This window comes from Triturus cristatus, chromosome 7, assembly GCF_964204655.1.
Source record: "Triturus cristatus chromosome 7, aTriCri1.1, whole genome shotgun sequence".
NCBI classification, from domain to species: domain Eukaryota; kingdom Metazoa; phylum Chordata; class Amphibia; order Caudata; family Salamandridae; genus Triturus; species Triturus cristatus.
Window position 1 is genome coordinate 27,086,098 of NC_140590.1, and position 17,256 is coordinate 27,103,353.

At 45.9% G+C, this 17,256-nt stretch overlaps 1 protein-coding gene across 3 annotated transcripts in view; it reads left to right on the plus strand.

Annotated features, from left to right (window-relative positions):
- LOC146808724 (cell adhesion molecule CEACAM18-like) overlaps positions 1-17,256 on the plus strand; it is a 383,945-nt gene that overhangs the window by 162,549 nt on the left and 204,140 nt on the right. The window lies entirely within an intron of this gene.

Here is a 17,256-nt window from a genome sequence, read left to right on the forward strand (position 1 = left end):
CCGGCATGCCTGCCGAACTGCTTTTTTTTGTTCTCGAGGGACCAGCTGTGAGAAACACACGGTTGGTTTTGCAGCACCTAGATTGTTCCTGCTTTCCCTGTTGTAGGCGGTCAGGTGGCCCAGAAGTCTACGGGAAGAGCAGGAAATTACCGCATAGTGCCTAATAGGAGCACAGAGGCGGTGTGCTCTAGGATTTTAAAGTAATACTGGAGGCTACCTCATAAGAGGGGTGGCTGATGTGTATTAATGTGCGTTGGTGATTATGTGTTTTCCCTATCACCCACTTTATGGTTTCTTCATATGTTTGTGATTTATGATCATACTGGGTGATGAGGCGCTTTATACAACAGGCTGCACCGGTGTGATGTTACCAGAGGATTTATGTATGTTATAACCCACAGTTATGCCCTGATGTTCTGGTACCTGTCGTATATGCCTTGCAGGGTCCGGATAACCGTTATTACATCTCAAAGTTGCATTTATGTGTACGGTGATGGTGGTATACCTAACATTGACATGATGTTTTATAACGTGTGCACCCTATAATTATTTACTTGTTTGCACTAACTTGTAATGTTATGACCATTGTCTATTGACAAACTGATTTGTGATCATGACAAGTGCCAAGTGGCACAGTGATTTATGTAATTGTGGTCTAAAGTGTTTTATGGACAATAGAAAGGATATTTTTATATAACCTTGTGTGGAGTCTCTTTTTGTGGTGTGCCCAGTGTGTCACTGGTGTATGTATGTGTGTTGCGTAAATGCCTTACTCATTGCCTCTGGGATAAGCCTGACTGCTCTGCCAAGCTACCAAGGGGATGAGCTGGGGTTATCTTGTGTGTGTGTAACTCCTTTCCCCTGTCTAGAGTGGTGGATTCTGCCTGGCTTAGGTGTATACCCTAGCCAACTGGGTAATTTTAATGTAAGGCAGCGAGGGAGTGCCGCCAAAGGAGTTAGGGGGATTGCGAAAAAATTGTTAGGATTGGGCAGTAGAATTGCTACAGTCACTATCTAGTGCATAGGATAAATATGGCACCTCCACCACCACTTGCTCAAAACATTACTGGAGCTGAGAAGACTCAATCTGAAGAAAGCCCTACTGGAAGAGAATCCTTGACTTCCAACTCCTGCATGAAGAACAGGGCTTCTGATTTATGATGGCACTGAGGGACTGTAACTGCACTCAAAGGGTCAAGTGTTTGGCCTCCTGTTTACCTGTTTCAGGGATACAAAAATCAGAAGGACTCCGGACTCCAAGGCAAAGTCCAACTATCTAAAGAGGACTAGACCTGCTGCCCAGAAGTCTGCCATGAGGAACTAGGGCTGTGGGATAGACCAGAAGATGCTTCCCAGTAGTTGGAGACTAAAAGTCTCATTTATATTCTGGTGGATGGCCATTTATGGCTCATTTATATTCTGGTGGATGACCACCAAGCTGGCGGTCATTTATAAAGCATTGGCAGGAATCGCTGTCACAGTGGTTTCTGTCAGTGCATTTTACAGTTTGATGCAAGGCTCTGTCAGCATGATGTAGCTTTGAGCTAAGCATTTTAATTTTTATTTTTCAAAAATAAAATTCTGAAATGGGATTTTCTTCTTTAAAATAAAAAATAGAATGCTCCCCTTACCAAGGGAGTCATCTGCCATGGCCAGGAGGGCATAATTTCTTTTTTACTGTCCTTCACTGCCAGGGTTTCCCTGGCCTAAGGGACATAAAAAAATGGCTATATGTCTGTCCGTCCTAATTGGGAAGATTCACATATAGCCAATTCTCTGACGGCCCTTACTCCGTTGGGCCATCTGAGTACTTTGACTATGACAGAGGTGGTTGAGTCATCGCTGAACCTGATGGTCTGCTCACATCTAATTAGGGTGTTAGCGGGGAGGGAACTCCATCACTGTTGTGATAGAGATCCCTTTCTGCCAACATATAAATTAGTCCATAAGTCTGAAGGTAAAACCTTTGACCAGAACAATTGCTTGGTGTATCCAAGTTCCGCTCCGTCGTGGTCAGCCTGAAAATACTTCTAGGCCCCTGTCCATCGCCAGGTTCCAAATGGCAATCAGGCAGTGCCCAATGGGCTGGATTGACAGTTTAATGAGTGGGCCGTTTTTTGGCCTTTTGGGGCATGTTTTACTGTCTTCTAGGCCAGATTTTACAGTTGATTTACCTGCCATTCAAGTAAATGTTGCGTACAGCAAGCTTAGAACCATGCAAAACATTTATACAGAGTGCCTTTACTAGTTGAAAACTACCCCAATATGCAAACATTGGCCACTCTTTAGCCGTCTAATTCAGTAATGGGGCACTAGACTTTTTGTATGTGGTTTTTATCTTGAAGTTTAAAAATATCATAATTCTTGTCGCCCTTAATTTATCTTGGTGACCTTTTGGTCATTATTCTTTTCTCTATTTTTCTAAATTGTTTTGGGGATTGTATTGTATTTTTATGTACTTTAACATTCTTGGCACTGCTTGAATTTAGCATACACTTCTCTGAGTATTACCTGCTGCTTCTGCCAAAGCTATTGGTGGTTGAGCAGAGATTCTCTTAGAAATGTGTTTTGACCCCCTCTCAAATTAATAACCTTGTTTGTGACAATGATGAATATAACAGAGATGAGCTCATATCAGTTATTGAATACATTCCCTTTGTATTAGCAATTTCCCTGAGAGTAAATAAAAGAGGAACTGTCATTAGTATAAAATAATTGCAGCTGATAAATTTTTTGCTATTATCTTACGCTGCTAAATCCTCAAGTCCTTTGAGTTTGATGAGACTCTGTTTGCAAGGGCAGCAGTTGCCACATTTGAGAAAAGCTAAATTATGCAGACATCAAGGGCCTCATTGCAATGTTGGGTGGAAACTTTCTGCCCGACACCGTCTCGGATTTGAAACTCACCGACTCGCAGTCGGCAGTTCCACCTGGCCGAGTATGATGCGACCGAACACTGTTCGGTTGGAGTCCAATTGATCCCTATGGGAGCCCGTGTTCGGCTCGACAACACAGGCTTCCATGGGGAAATGGAGTGTTGTCTGAAAACCCTTCACCCTGTTGCAGGCACCCTACAGTGCCTGCCACACAGTGCAGGGTTTTACAGGGTGGCTCCTTGGGTACCCCCTCAGCCTCCAACAGGAGGCCCTGCTCCAAAGAAGGTCTTTCCTGGGGTTCCCAAAGTCACTTTTTGAAAGCCTTTTCATGGCCGACAAGCCGAGTTGGAAAGGCTGTCAGAAACCGACATCGTAATCCCTCGGTCTGAAATGCTGCCTGTAGAAGTGTACGATGCAGTTGAACCAACAGGACTTCTCGGGGAGCCTGTCGGAACCGATTGGGAAAGACCACGTGGGTTGCATTCCGACCGCGAACATTGTAATCGGTCGGTCGGAATGCAATCCAACTGAGTCGGTCTGATGGGCTCTGACGTGGTCTTTCTTGTGCCCTACCATTAGTGCGAGTGCCCGGCCTTTGATTATGGCTCCAAAAGCCCCACACAGGGTTTGTGGCGAATCTACTGTACCAGCGTTTTCGCTAAAGTATAGGTCAATGTCCTTCATTAGTTCTGTTTTTACATGTGAGATTTTCAGACACCACAGAATAATCGTGAGGGTTGTGCATCTGGGCGGAGAGTTAAGTTGGATTTTTATTGCGTGTTGTGTCTTAATTATTTACTGAATTGGTGTTTTTAAATGTTTTACATACCTGTCTCTATTTTTTACCTTCTTTTACCTGGTCTTTTTCCCAGCGAGGGACCTGTACTACGCTCTTCTGGTCACCCCCTGGCATTGACTGGAAACCCGAGTTCTCACGCACTCATTAGTTGCTTCGCCAGCTCTCTGGGTTCTGTCAGCTTAGAGTCCACTAGGTACTGGTGTTACTTCTATTCAGCACAATGAGTCAAAATGTGTTCTTTCAACAACAAATGATACAACCCCTTATATGTGTTCACATTGTTATCAACAATCCAGCATTCTAGGGCCTTCACTGAAAAAATCCACAAAGTCCACCCAGGACTGTATGCTCCCTTTCTGGGTGTCTCTGAACTTCACCCTGTACTGCTCTGTACTCAGACTAAACTTCTTGACTAAGCATTATCTCATGTGAAAATAAGATTTGCCTCTTCCCCCCTCAGGGTCAGGAGCCTATCCCTCCCAGCTACTGGAATCAGTTTACACAAAAGTAAACCCCAATGCTTGGGGAGGACTCCCCACATCTATAGGGCCCTTTCATGCAGTGAGCCATTTATCAATGTCACCCGCTCTGTGTACGTGGGGACTCTACCCTTGTAAAGCTTGTGATCAAACCCACTAACCCTGGACATCTCCACCTCTTCATCAGTATCACTGCCACCATTTCTTTTTGCCTTCTTCTCCTCCCACTGTTCCCTAGCAAGTTCCAATTCCCTCTACTCCAAAGCTATTAAAGTTAATTGGGCTACAAGCTACATCTTTGCAAGGGACAGTGGTTGTTCCTGTGTAGGAGGTCCTTCCCTCCTCCCACCATTCTGGATTTACATAGCTAACACCAAAAACAAAAGCTTCTGACCACCCTTCATTCTCTGGGGCTGGTCTGGTCCAGGCTTTCAGGGACCTAACCAACTCTGCCTTTCTAATCTTGTGAGCAGCAAGCAGCCCCCTAGCCTTACACAAAACCCTAAGCTCAGCCATTCCGAGTTTAGTCAGTTTAGAGCTTAGCCTGCTCCAGCTCATGGTATCCCTAGTTTTGGCAATAAGACTTAGAACAATTTTGGAAAAATCAAAACAATGGATTAAAGATCAGTTTAGTCCAAATTTCAAAAATTCAAAACTCAAATGTGTTGTTGTAAGACAATTTAGAGGATTGTTAAAATCTTAATTCACTTTCCTGAAAGGTAATTGTTTTAAACACAAGTTCTCATCCACACCTCTGAACACCAAATGTTGGAAAGTGGGTTATTTGAGGTGGCAAACATGCATCTGCCAATGGCAAAAAGGCCACTAACACAGTCTAGGGCTCAGAAAATTATTCCCATGCGCAGTTTTCAGGCTGCAGGCAGGGGCGGAGGCAAAAGGGAAGAGGACACAGGTGATGAAAATACCGGGCTGCTGGTCCTCGCAGTCCCTTGTACAAGTAGTCAGCAAACAACTCCTTCTGCTACGAGCGGCACCAGTATCAGTACGGTGGTGCAGAGCAATTTCATCCCTAAAATGGCCGCCAAGAGTTACATACTGAGGCGACAGGTTAGCACTCTAGTGTTTAGGAGAAAATCACGAAGCTCCAGGTGCGACTCCCTTCAAAGACTCACAAAACCTGAACAAGGAAGGGTGGCCCGAGCCAACCCAAATTCAAAGGGAGTGGGGATCCGGGAAAGAATGGTAGTTTCTTTGTTCCTCAAAGGTGGTTAAGAGATTCTACTGTAATAAGCCAGGGCACAAGAAGGGAGATGCTGTCTGCACCAAGAAGCCCCCCACTAGTGGGCCATCCCCAGGGATTGCTAGTGTAAGTGTGGGGCTGGAGAGTAGTGCCCAAGAGAGGGATAGGCAGGTGGTGGAAGCAACCTTAGTGGCCCTGGTTGGGATAAAAATTGCAACCCTTGCTGTCTTGCCTCTAAACATGGATAAGTACAAGCAGTGGCCTCAGGTTAATGGGGCGGAGGTGGAGGCTCTCAGAGACACAGAGGCTTGTGTAACTATGGTCCTGGGCAAGCTGGTGCCTCAGGAGAGGTTGCTACCTTGAGAGTTTCTCCAGGTGACCTATGCAGACAGCACTACCAAACTCCATCCAATGGCTGTGGTGGATTTGGAATGGGGAGGTGTGACGGGCTCTATGAAGGTAGCTGTGTCTCCTGTGCTCCCATTCCAGTGTTTACTGGGCAATGATCTCGTAGCATCTGAGTGGTCAGAGGTGGAGAGAGGTCTCCAAATGAAAATATTGGAGCTACCTGAGTGGGCATGTGCTGTGACTAGGTCACAGACTATCTAGAAGGGAAAGGCCGGACACTTGGACCCTGGAGCCAAGGGCCAAGCATCCAAGGATACTGGGCCTGGTGAGCCACACCAGAGAACTCCAGAGGTGCAGGAAGAATCTAACCCTGATGGGGAAGATCTGGCCTGCGAGGGAGGGACTTCATCTCTGCCAGAGCTGTCAGATTTGATAGGAGCAGGTAGACCCTCCAGAGAGGAGTTTAGTTAGCGACAGAGAGACTGTCCCCCTCTTGGGAGCTTGAGGTAGATTGCATCTAAACAGTGCAGGAGGAATATAACCCTGATGGGGAATATCTGGCCTCTGAGTGAGTGTCTCCATCCCTGCCCTGCCAGAGCTGTCAGATTTGACAGGAGCAGGTGGACCCTCCAAAGAGGAGTTTATTAAGGGACAGAGAGACTGTTCCACTCTTGAGAGCTTACGGTGGATTGCCTCAGCAAGAGGAAGGGGTGACAGTGGGTTTCACAGAATCAGCTGGGATGATGGACTGCTTTAATCTGAGGCCAGAACCTTGAGGTGGGGGGGGCACCAGGAGGTTGGTGGTGCCCCAGAAGTACAGAGAGTTCATCCTGACCTTGGGTCATGATATCCCCTAGGCAGGACATTTGGGGCAGACAAAGACATGGAACTGGTTGGTGAAACATTTCAACTGGCCCCATATGTCTGAAAAGGTAAAGGAGTTTTGTAGCTCCTGTGTCACCTGTCAGGCCATTGGCAAGGCAGGAGGCAGGAAAAAGGCTTCCTTGATACCACTGCCAGTGGTTGGGGTTCCCTTTGAAACGGTGGGGATGGACATTGTTGGTCCCCTTGACCCACCTACTGCATCAGGGAATAGGTACAGCTTGGTGGTAGTGGACCATACCACTAGGTACCCTGAAGCAATACCTTTTAAAACCGTAGATGCTCCTGCAGTGGCTAGAGCACTGCATGGTGTGTTCACCAGAGTAGGTTTTCCGATGGAGGTTGTGTCAGATAGGGGCACAAACTTTCTGTCCAACCATCTGACTGCGATGTGGGATTAGTGTGGCGTCAACTACAAGTTCACCACCCCATATCACCCCCAGACAAATGGTCTGGTGGAGAGGCTCAACAAGACCCTGAAGGGCATGACCAATGAGTTCTCTCAGGAGGAGATGGGATGTTCTCTTCCCATGCCTACTGTTTGCATACAGGGAGGTTCCACAGAAAGGGGTTGGTTTCAGTCCCTTTGAGTTGTTGTTTGGACACTCTGTGAAGGGGCCATTGTGCCTTCTGAGAGAGTCTGAAAGTCTTTGAAGAAGCCTCTCAAAGAAGCAAAGGACAATCTGTTTGTTTGTGCTAGACCTGAGATCCAGAATGTCAGTGTACATGTACAATGGAAGCAGGACACTGGAGTCTAACCAGTAGCTCATGAAGCACTGGTATGATCAAAAGGCTACTAAGCCTGAGTATTCTCCAAGACAGTTGGTGTGGATGTTAGAGCCTGAGGATCCCAGGGACCTCCATGACAAGCGGAGTGGGCCCTATCCAATCGTAGCACAAAAAGGAGATGGTTACCTATCTTGTCGACCTTGGCACCCCCAGGAACCCTCATAGGGTTCTGCATGTGAATAGGTTGAAACCCCACCATGACAGGGCATATATGACCGTTTTATTGGCCACTGATGAGGGAGTGGAAGAGGAAACGGAACCAGTGCCTGACCTCCTCTCCGGAAATGTGCAAGATGGGTCAGTGGAGGGGGTTGTACTCTCCCCCGAATTAACTGACCAGCAACACAGATACTGCATGTAGGTGCTGGAGCAGTTTGCTGGCCTGTTCTCTTTGACCCCAGGCATCACTGAGTGGTGTGTGCACCACATTGATACTGGTGACAGCCTACCTGTCAAAAACAAACTTTAGAGGTTGTCTGACCATGTCAAAGCCAGCATTTTAAGGCTGAGGAAGCTAAGATGCTGCATTTGGGGGTAACTGAACCGTCTGATAGTCCATGGGCCAGTCCAGTGCTGAGTTTTATAAAGCGCAAACTTGACCTGACTCTAATCAGGTATCAGAGCTCTTTACATAGCACCAGTTACGTTACATGAGGACACACATTCATTTTTTTTTGTTAGGCATGGGGAGATTAAGTGATTTGCCCAGAATCACAGGATGTTTAGCGTCATTACCGAGACTCGAACCCAGTTCCCCCAGGTCCGAGGTTGAGCGCCCTAACCGTTAGGCCAACTCCTCTCCCCTGTTGGTGCCCAAACCTAATCCCCAGGGAGAGCCAAAAGAGTTAAGGTTCTGTGTCGACTACAGCCGGATGAATACAGTCACAAATACTAATGCTCACCCTATACCTAGAGCTGACGAGATTATTGACAGGTTAGGGGCTGCCAAATACCTACGTACTTTTGATTTGACTTCATGCTACTGGCAGATTGCCATCACAGATGGAGGAAAGCAGAGGTCAGCATTCTCCACACCAGAGGGACATTAACAGTTCAATGTAATGCCCTTTGGCTTAAAGAATGCACCTGCCCCCTTCCAAAGGTTGGTGAACAGGGCCTTGGCTGGTTTAGAGCAGTTCAGTGCAGCTTATCTGGATGATATAGCTGTAGGCAGTTCTACCTGGGGGAATCACAAGCCACCTGAGGGAAGTGCTTCAGGCCATGCATCAGGCAGGCCTGACTATTAAGGTTAGTAAGTGCCAAATAGGCCAGACTTCTGTGTTGTTCCTGGGCCACCTGGTAGGTGGAGGCCATGTACAGCCTCACCAGGCCAAGATTCAAACTATTTTGGATCGGACAGCTCCTGTTATCCAGACACAGGGCAGGGCATTCCTTGGACTGACTGGGTACTATACAAGGTTTGTTCAAAATTATGGGACCATTGTGGGGCCCCTAATGGAACTGACTTCTAAGAAGAGGCCCAAAAAGGTGGATTGGACCCCAGGCTGCCATAAGGTTTTTTGACACTCTGAAAGCTGCTATGTGTTCAGCACCAGTGCTGCTGGCCCCTGACTACACAAAGGAATTTGGGGTTCAGACAAATGCTTCAGAAAAAGGGATTGGGGTAGTGTTGTCACAGTTAAATGAAGAGGGCCTTGATCAGCCATTTGTGTTTATTAGCTGGCAACTTCTTCCCATACAGCAGAGGTGGAGTGTCAGTGAAAGAGAGGTTTTTGCTGTGGTTTGGTTCCTGAAAAGCGGGGCCAATATTTGTTTGTGACTTACTTCCGTTTTCAAACTGACCACATGTCTCTCATATGGCTCATGCAGATGACATGGGAGAATCCCAAGCTGTTAAGGTGGTCTATTTCCTCACAGGGACTGTACTTTACAGTGGAACACAAACCTGGGGCTGTCCATGCAAATGCTAATGGAGTTTCCAGGTATTTCCACTTACCTGATCAGGACTACCATGGTGTAGGTTAGTAACCCATCACCTTTCGTTTGGGGGGTGAGGGGGCTATGTTGTAAAGTCATCCTGTGCCCTGGGCACCCCCATTTTTTTGCTGACTGGTACTGGTGGTAACTGATTTTGACTGTCCCTGGGCTCTGCCAAACCAGGCCCAGGGCCAATGCTATGCTGAAAACATTCTTAGAATACAGTGAAAATAGCTATATACACTAGGGTACATTATGGGTTAGGGTAGCCTTTTGATTGGCATGGTCTCCCCATAAGGCCCTAGTACATAATGGGGCTGGGGAATCAAATCTACCTTTAAGTTCCTAGTATGTAGCATGGTGTGGCAGTTTAAAGGCCAGCTGCCCTTTCTGCACTTGCAGGTGTGCACTGCTGAGGTTTGAGGTCAATTTAAAAGCAGCCCTATGTTGCAGCACTGCTTTTAACATGTAAAGTGTGCCCAAATTCGACGGTGGTGTTTGGGGCACTTAAAGATTAATACACTACAATAATTTTGCTAATTAGGTACCCCCAGTGCCTCCCCTAGGTGTCCCAGTGGTGGTGGGTCAGGTATTTAAAAGGAGAACCCTTATCAAATAGGTTTTATATGCCTTGGATTTAGTGAAATTGCACATTGCACCTCCCACATTGTAGTAAAGTGCTGTTGAAAGTCGACTTTTGTGCTAGGAGCACTGTGGAGTGAGTTTCTGCAATATGTTTACATATTCAGAACCCCTAAAGTCTCCCCTAGGTGTTCCAGGGGTGGGGGTCCGATAGATATAGGCATGGTCCTTATAAAATATGTTTTATAAGCCTTTGTGTTGAAGAATTTGCCCAGTTCATTTTCCCCATTGCAGATCCCCAGCCACATAGGTTAACATGCATGAAGTTATTAATCAATAATTCCCGCCAGGAAAACCCCAAAAATATCTTTCAAGGACTCACTAGAATGGTAGTGATAAATACCACAAATGCTAATGTTGAATTTATTCTAACATGTAATCAATCAATCAGGGATTTGTAAAGCGCGCTACTCACCCATGAGGGTCTCAAGGCGCTGGGGGGGAGCGGCTCCGTATCAGTCAAAGAGCCAGGTCTTGAGGCCCTTCCTGAATGTGTGCAGGGTCAAGGAGCGTCTGATGTTCACAGGGAGCTTGTTCCAGGTCTTGGCAGCGATTGTAGGAGAAAGCTCTCCCGCCGGTTTTGGTTCTGCGGATGCGGGGGACCTCGGCCAAGGTGAGGTCGGCGGAGCGGAGTCTCCTCTTGGATACGTGGACGGATACTCTCTCGTTGAGGTTTTTGGGTCTGATGTTGTTGAGGGATTTGTAGGCGTGGGTGAGGAGTTTGAAGGTGACCCTCTTCTCGACAGGGAGCCAGTGGAGGCCTCGTAGGTGTTGGGTCATGTGCTCGTTACGCGGGGTCCCGAGGATGAGTCTGGCTGCGGCGTTCTGGATGGTTTGTAGTTTGCGTAGAAGAGTTCTGTTGATTCCGGCGTAGAGGGCGTTGCCGTAGTCCAGTCTGCTGGTTATGAGTGCGTGTGAGATGGACTTTCTGCAGTCGGGGGGATCCATTTGAAGGTCTTATGGAGGATGCGAAGGCAGTTGAAGCTAGTGGAAGCGACGACGTTGATCTGGCATGTACAGACAAAATGTTATGAGACTTTGTCTAGAAGTCATAATTCAGCCCTCCAATAATCTGCCCTGATTGGTCAGAGTGAAGTAGATTAGCCAGGCTGCTTTGATGAGGTGATAAGTAGCCCCTGGGGAGAAAGAGTCATTCTGGGAGGAGAGGGTTCTGCTACATAGGAATGCTAGAGCAGGGGGAGGGATCATAAACACGGATCTTCAATAGAAGGAGGAGATAGGCAGAATAAGGCAGTTTCATTACACCCTTACTCTTTGAACCCAGTCAGATGGCAGACTTGAGGAAGGAATGTGCAGATGCCAGTGGGAGGGAGAATATGGAGATGAGCCATCCTGAGGGTTGGTTTAACCAGCTCGTGTCTCTCAGCTGGAACTTCAGCCATATTGAATTTTGGAGAAATAATGCATTCTGGGAGACCATAGCGCCACACTTTGTTCTGGAAATGGTCATTCTTTGGGGTGTTGTCCTGCACCTCATTGGACAGGAGTGCCCTCCTTTGTGACCCCAGAGAACACTGAATAAGTATCTGAGAGGGGCAGTGTCTCTCGGATCTGCTGCTTGAAACTGAGAGAGGAAGGATTGCCAAGCTGTAAACTTGGTGTGCACCATCAGGCCCTGCATTCTGACTGACTGTGCCTGATGCATGATCTGGAGCTACAGTCCTTTGGATGTACCTTGTTTGAAGAGGAATAAAGTGGGCTCCATGCAAGCTACAGGATACCAGAGCTCACCTGCATCAACTCCATCAAGAGTACCCCCCTGCTTAATGTATCCGAGCAGGGCTCCATTGCAGTCGGTCTCAAACTTTGACTTTGTCCCGGTCAGAGGCGACCACATTTCCAGAAGTGGCACTATTGGTTACTAAGCACTAGAAAGTGTTTAATCTTTAATATTTCATATTTCAGGTTCCCTACAGTGGATATTTGTTTCGTTTTGTTGTCATTGTAAAGGCAAAAATGTTTCCTATTTTTATAAATTGATTTTGGATTTTTGTGTGATGTATCTCAATTATTTACTGAATTGGTGTTTTAAAATGTTTTACATTCTTGTCTCTGAAGTTAAGCCTGCCTGCTCGCAGCCAAGCTACCAAAGGGTGAGCAAGGGAATACGTTTCTGAGACCTATTCTGAGCCCTAGACTGTGTTAGTGGCCTTATAGCCAGTGGCAGATGCATATCTGCCACTACTAATAACCCACTTTCCAACACATGTATTAATATTTTATTGAATAGAAAGAACACTTGGAGAAAAACAGATAGCACTAATGTAAAGTTACTTTTTTGTGCTGCTGGAATCTGCAGATTTCTTTGGAGTCATTCCATAAATTTGAAATTTAGAAGTCACTGATATTTGTTTTACAGAACTTCAGTATTAACAAAGGGACAGATGAAGCCCTTGCAATCATATTTCTGCCTCTTGCACGCTTACAAAGTGATACATAAACCCCCAAGCTCCAGAATGCACAGCACCATGGTGTGGAGTGTAGGAACTGGCTGATGGTGGCACACATGACACAGGACCACCTGGCAGCTAGAGTGATTTTTCCTGTACATTTTAAGTATGATCTACACCATGAGTGTGGACGGCTGTGGCTTGACTTATCAATTCTTAGGCTTCTAAGGCCTAAAGTTCCTAAGGGATGAGTGGGTGCTCATGCATCACTGCACAGTGCGATGCTCTACCTGCAGGTCTTGTAAAGGGTACGTAAATTGATGCAAAGCTTTGTGCCACAGAAGTGCTACACAAAACACAAGTAAATACTCAAAAATTTTAAAACTGAGACGTCAAAGAGTCACAGCTTCCTCTTTTGATACGGTTTCGCATGGGATCCTTCTTCAGAGGCTACAGGAGGTAGGTGTTACGGACACTGCTCTCGAATGGTTCCGCTCGTTTCTTACTGAACGATCGTTTAAGGTGTCTACCCCACCGTTTGAGTCCAAGTCCTACCCACTGGATCTGGGGGTTCCTCAGGGATCGGCGTTGAGTCCCACATTATTTAATCTTTATGTGAGACCGCTAGCTGCGGTCGTCAAACAGTGGGGCATAACTATGGTCTCCTATGCTGACGACACGCAGCTGGCAGTTGTACTCAACGGAGATGCCGATCTGGATGCCCCCAGATTCCGGGATGGTCTGTTGGAGGTAGCTAGCTGGATGAATACCAACTGTCTCCAGTTAAATGCTAAAAAAACGGAGGTTATGATCGTTGGTAAGCAGGCAGATCTTTGGGGTGACTTGTGGTGGCCTCCTGAACTGGGTGCTACTCTTATCCCAGTGTCAGAGGTAAACAATTTGGGGGTCTGGCTGGACTCAGTTCTAGGTTTCAGCACCCACACTAAAAAAGTGGCGGCTACTTGCTTCGGCATCTTACGTGGGCTGAGGCCTATCCTGCGATTTTTTGACGCTCCAACTAGACAGCTAGTCATACAGGCGTCCATTTTATCTCGACTTGATTATGCTAGCTCGCTCCTGCTGGGGGCTAATAAGGCGGAGATTGTTCGGATGCAACGTATTCAGAACGCCGCAGCCAGGGCACTGGTAGGTTTACCGAGGTCCTGCTCTGCGGAAAGTACTATCCGTTCTTTGCATTGGCTACCGATAGCACAGAGGATTTCTTTTAAGGCTCTGTGTCTTTCCTTTAAGATTCTCAAGTGGGCCTCACCCCCGATTCTTGCCAATCTTCTGGTACCTTATGTGCCTGTGCGCTCCTTAAGATCTTCAGGCCAAAATCTTGTGGTGGTTCCACGGTTTAGGCTTTCTAGAGCTGGGGGACGGTCTTTACGGGTACTAGCTGCTAGACTTTGGAACACACTCCCCCCTAACATTCGCGAAATTGATGAACTTTTTAAGTTTAGGAAGGCTATTAAAATGCATCTGTTTCCCTATGTAGCTTAGTTTTCCGACTGTGTCCCCCTGGCTGTACAGAGTGTTGTAGTGCTGCGACCTTTTTAAGCGCCGGGACGCCCCTTGGCTGGGGCATCTGTGCGCTATATAAGAGACTGTAACATAACATAACATAACATTTTGTTTAAAATGTGTGACATTGGACACATCCCTTACTGACCAAAATGTCAGAGGTTTGAAATACTGCCGTTTTAAATATGCACTACACAAAGAAAAATATTCAAACAGACACTAAACAACTTGCTTAGACATCTCAAAGTTCCCTTTCAAGATTCCTGTAATTCCTATAATTTTGCACTTTAATTGTTTTTCTTCTGACTCCTGATATTAAAGTAGCTATGCACTCCTGATATCGGAAGAGCTACTCACACCTGATATCGGAGGAGCTACTCACTGGAGTTACTTACTACTGATATTGGAGGATCTACTTACTCTGAATATCAGAGGCATTGATCACTCCTGAAATCCGAGGAGGTATTTACTCCTTATATCGGTGGAGCTACCCACTCCTTATATTGGAGGAGCTACTCACTCCTGATATCGGAGGAGCTACTCCTGATATCGGAGGAGCTACTCACTCCTGATATCGAAGGAGCTACATACTACTGATATCGGAGGAGCTACTCACTCCTGATATTGAAGGAGCTATACACTCCTGATATCTGAGAAGCTACTCTCTCCTGATATTGCAAAAGCTACTCACTACTGATATCAGATTGATATCAGAGGAGCCACTCACTCCTGATATCAGAGGAGCTACTCACTCCTGATATCGGAGGAGCAACTCACTCCTGATATCAAAGGAGCTACTCGCTCCTGATATTGAAAATGCTACTCACTGCTGATATCAGAGTGATATCAGAGGAGCTACTCACTCCTGATATCGGAGGAGCTACTCACTCTTGATATCGGAGGAGCTACTCACTCCTGATATTGAAAAAGCTACTCACTCTTGATGTCAGAGTGATATCAGAGGAGCTACTCACTCCTGATATTGCAGGAGTTACTCACTCCTGATATCAGAGGAGCTACTCTCTCCTGATATTGAAAAAACCAAGCACGCCTGATATCGGAGGAGCTACTCACTCCTGATATTGAAAAAGCTACTCACTCTTGATATCAGAGGAGCTACTCACTCCTGATATCGGAGGAGCAACTCACTCCTGATATCATAGGAGTTGCTCACTCCTGATATCAGAGGGGCAACTCACTCCTGATATCAAAGGAGCTGCTCACTCCTGATATTGAAAAAGCTACTCACGCCTGATATCAGAGAAGCTACTCACTCTTGATATCGGAGGAGCTACTCACTCCTGATATCGGAGGAGCAACTCACTCCTGATATTGAAAAAGCTACTCACGCCTGATATCAGAGTGATATCAGAGGGGCTACTCCTGATATCGGAGGAGCAACTCACTCCTGATATTGGAGGAGCTACTCACTCCGGATATCGGAGGAACAACTCACTCCTGATATCGGAGGAGCAACTCACTCCTGATATCGGAGGAGCAACTCACTCCTGATATTGAAAAAGCTACTCACGCCTGATATCAAAGTGATATCAGAGGAGCTACTCCTGATATCGGAGGAGCAACTCACTCATGATATTGGAGGAGCTACTCACTCCTGATATCAAAGGAGCTACTCACGCCTGATATCAAAGGAGCTACTCACGCCTGATATTGTAGGAGCTTCTAACTCCTTACATTGGAGGAGTGACTCACTCTTGACATCAGAAGAGCTACTCACCTAATATTGGACAGTTTAGGGGCCATCATCTTCCACCTGCCAATGATTGACATAGTATCTGCATCCTTCACATTGGCCAACATTTGTCCCCTATTGTCAACTTTGTGAGCACAAGCTTATAATAAGGCAAGGTCGCTGAATACAGATATTTCCTTTGAAATGCTCTAAACTCGAGTGAAAGAGGGATGCATTCATTCCAAAGTTCACATGGTTCATTTAAGAAGAGCGGGAAGCGCTGTAGGGCAAAACGATGAAACCACCTTACAAAATGTGTTGAGGGCGATCTGAGATCCACAGCAGCCATCGAGCCCCTGCTTTATCACAACCATTGCAACGTCTGCAGTTTTAGCAAGAATCTTTGGGCCCGATTCACAAAACTAACTTAAGAGAAAATCCTAAATTTACTACCATTTTCGTATTCACAGAAGGCACTTACTAATTTTGGTATTCACAGAAGACACTTACTCTCTTCGGAATTCACAGAAGTTGGGAGTCCTAACTTTAGGACTCCTAAATGCCTTCTGTGAATACCGAAAGCCTTAAAATTAGGATTTTACTCAGTTTAGGAGTCCTAAAGTTAGGATTCCTAACTTTACTACTACTAAACTGAGAAAAATCCTAATTTTAAGGCTTTCGGTATTCACAGAAGGCATTTAGGATTCCTAAAGTTAGGAGTCCTAACTTTACTACTACTAAATTGAGAAAAATCCTAATTTTAACACTTTCGGTATTCACAGAAGGCATTTAGGAGTCCTAAAGTTAGGAGTCCTAACTACACTACTACTAAACTGAGAAAAATCCTAATTTTAAGGCTTTCGGTATTCACAGAAGGCATTTAGGAGTCCTAAGGTTAGGAGTCCTAACTTTACTACTAAATTGAGAAAAACCCTAATTTTAAGACTTTCGGTATTCACAGAATGCATTTAGGAGTCCTAATGTTAGGAATCCTAACTATACTACTACTAAACTGAGCAAAATCCTAATTTTAAGACCTTGGGTATTCACAGAAGGCATTTAGGAGTCCTAAAGTTAGGACTCCTAACTTCTGTGAATACAGAAATGAGTAAGTGCCTTCTGTGAATACCAAAATGGTAGTAAGTTTAAGATTTTGTCTTAAGTTAGTTCTGTGAATCGAGCCGTTCAATTTTAACAGTGTTCACTAAACTCAAAGAGTCCGATTCACAAAGGTAAACTGAGACAAAGGTCTAACTTTATGACTTTTGGTCTTCTCAAAGGGCATTTATGAGTAGTAAAGTTAGATTTTCATAACCCATCCAGACACCCTTGGACCTTTGGAAGGACTAGATAAAGCAGGCCATTTACTTTTTTGGGACCGTAATCATCCTTCCTCTTTTTTAAGTAAATCTCTAGCTGTAGTAGGACTCTGTTTTACATTCTTACTACTACATGTGTTTAGAAGAGTTTCGAGGTATTATGGGTTTAACTGATACTACTGCTCAGTACCCGAATCCTAATCCTGTGGTCCTAACTTCTAAATACCCAGCGCTGTCCCTAAACTGCCTCCTCCCCCTCCCCTCACCCCCCAGAACTGTAGTGCCTCCTACTCCCTTGCTCTCTCCTCTTCTACTATAATGCGCCCCCTCTGCATGAATCCGAGTCACTGCAAAA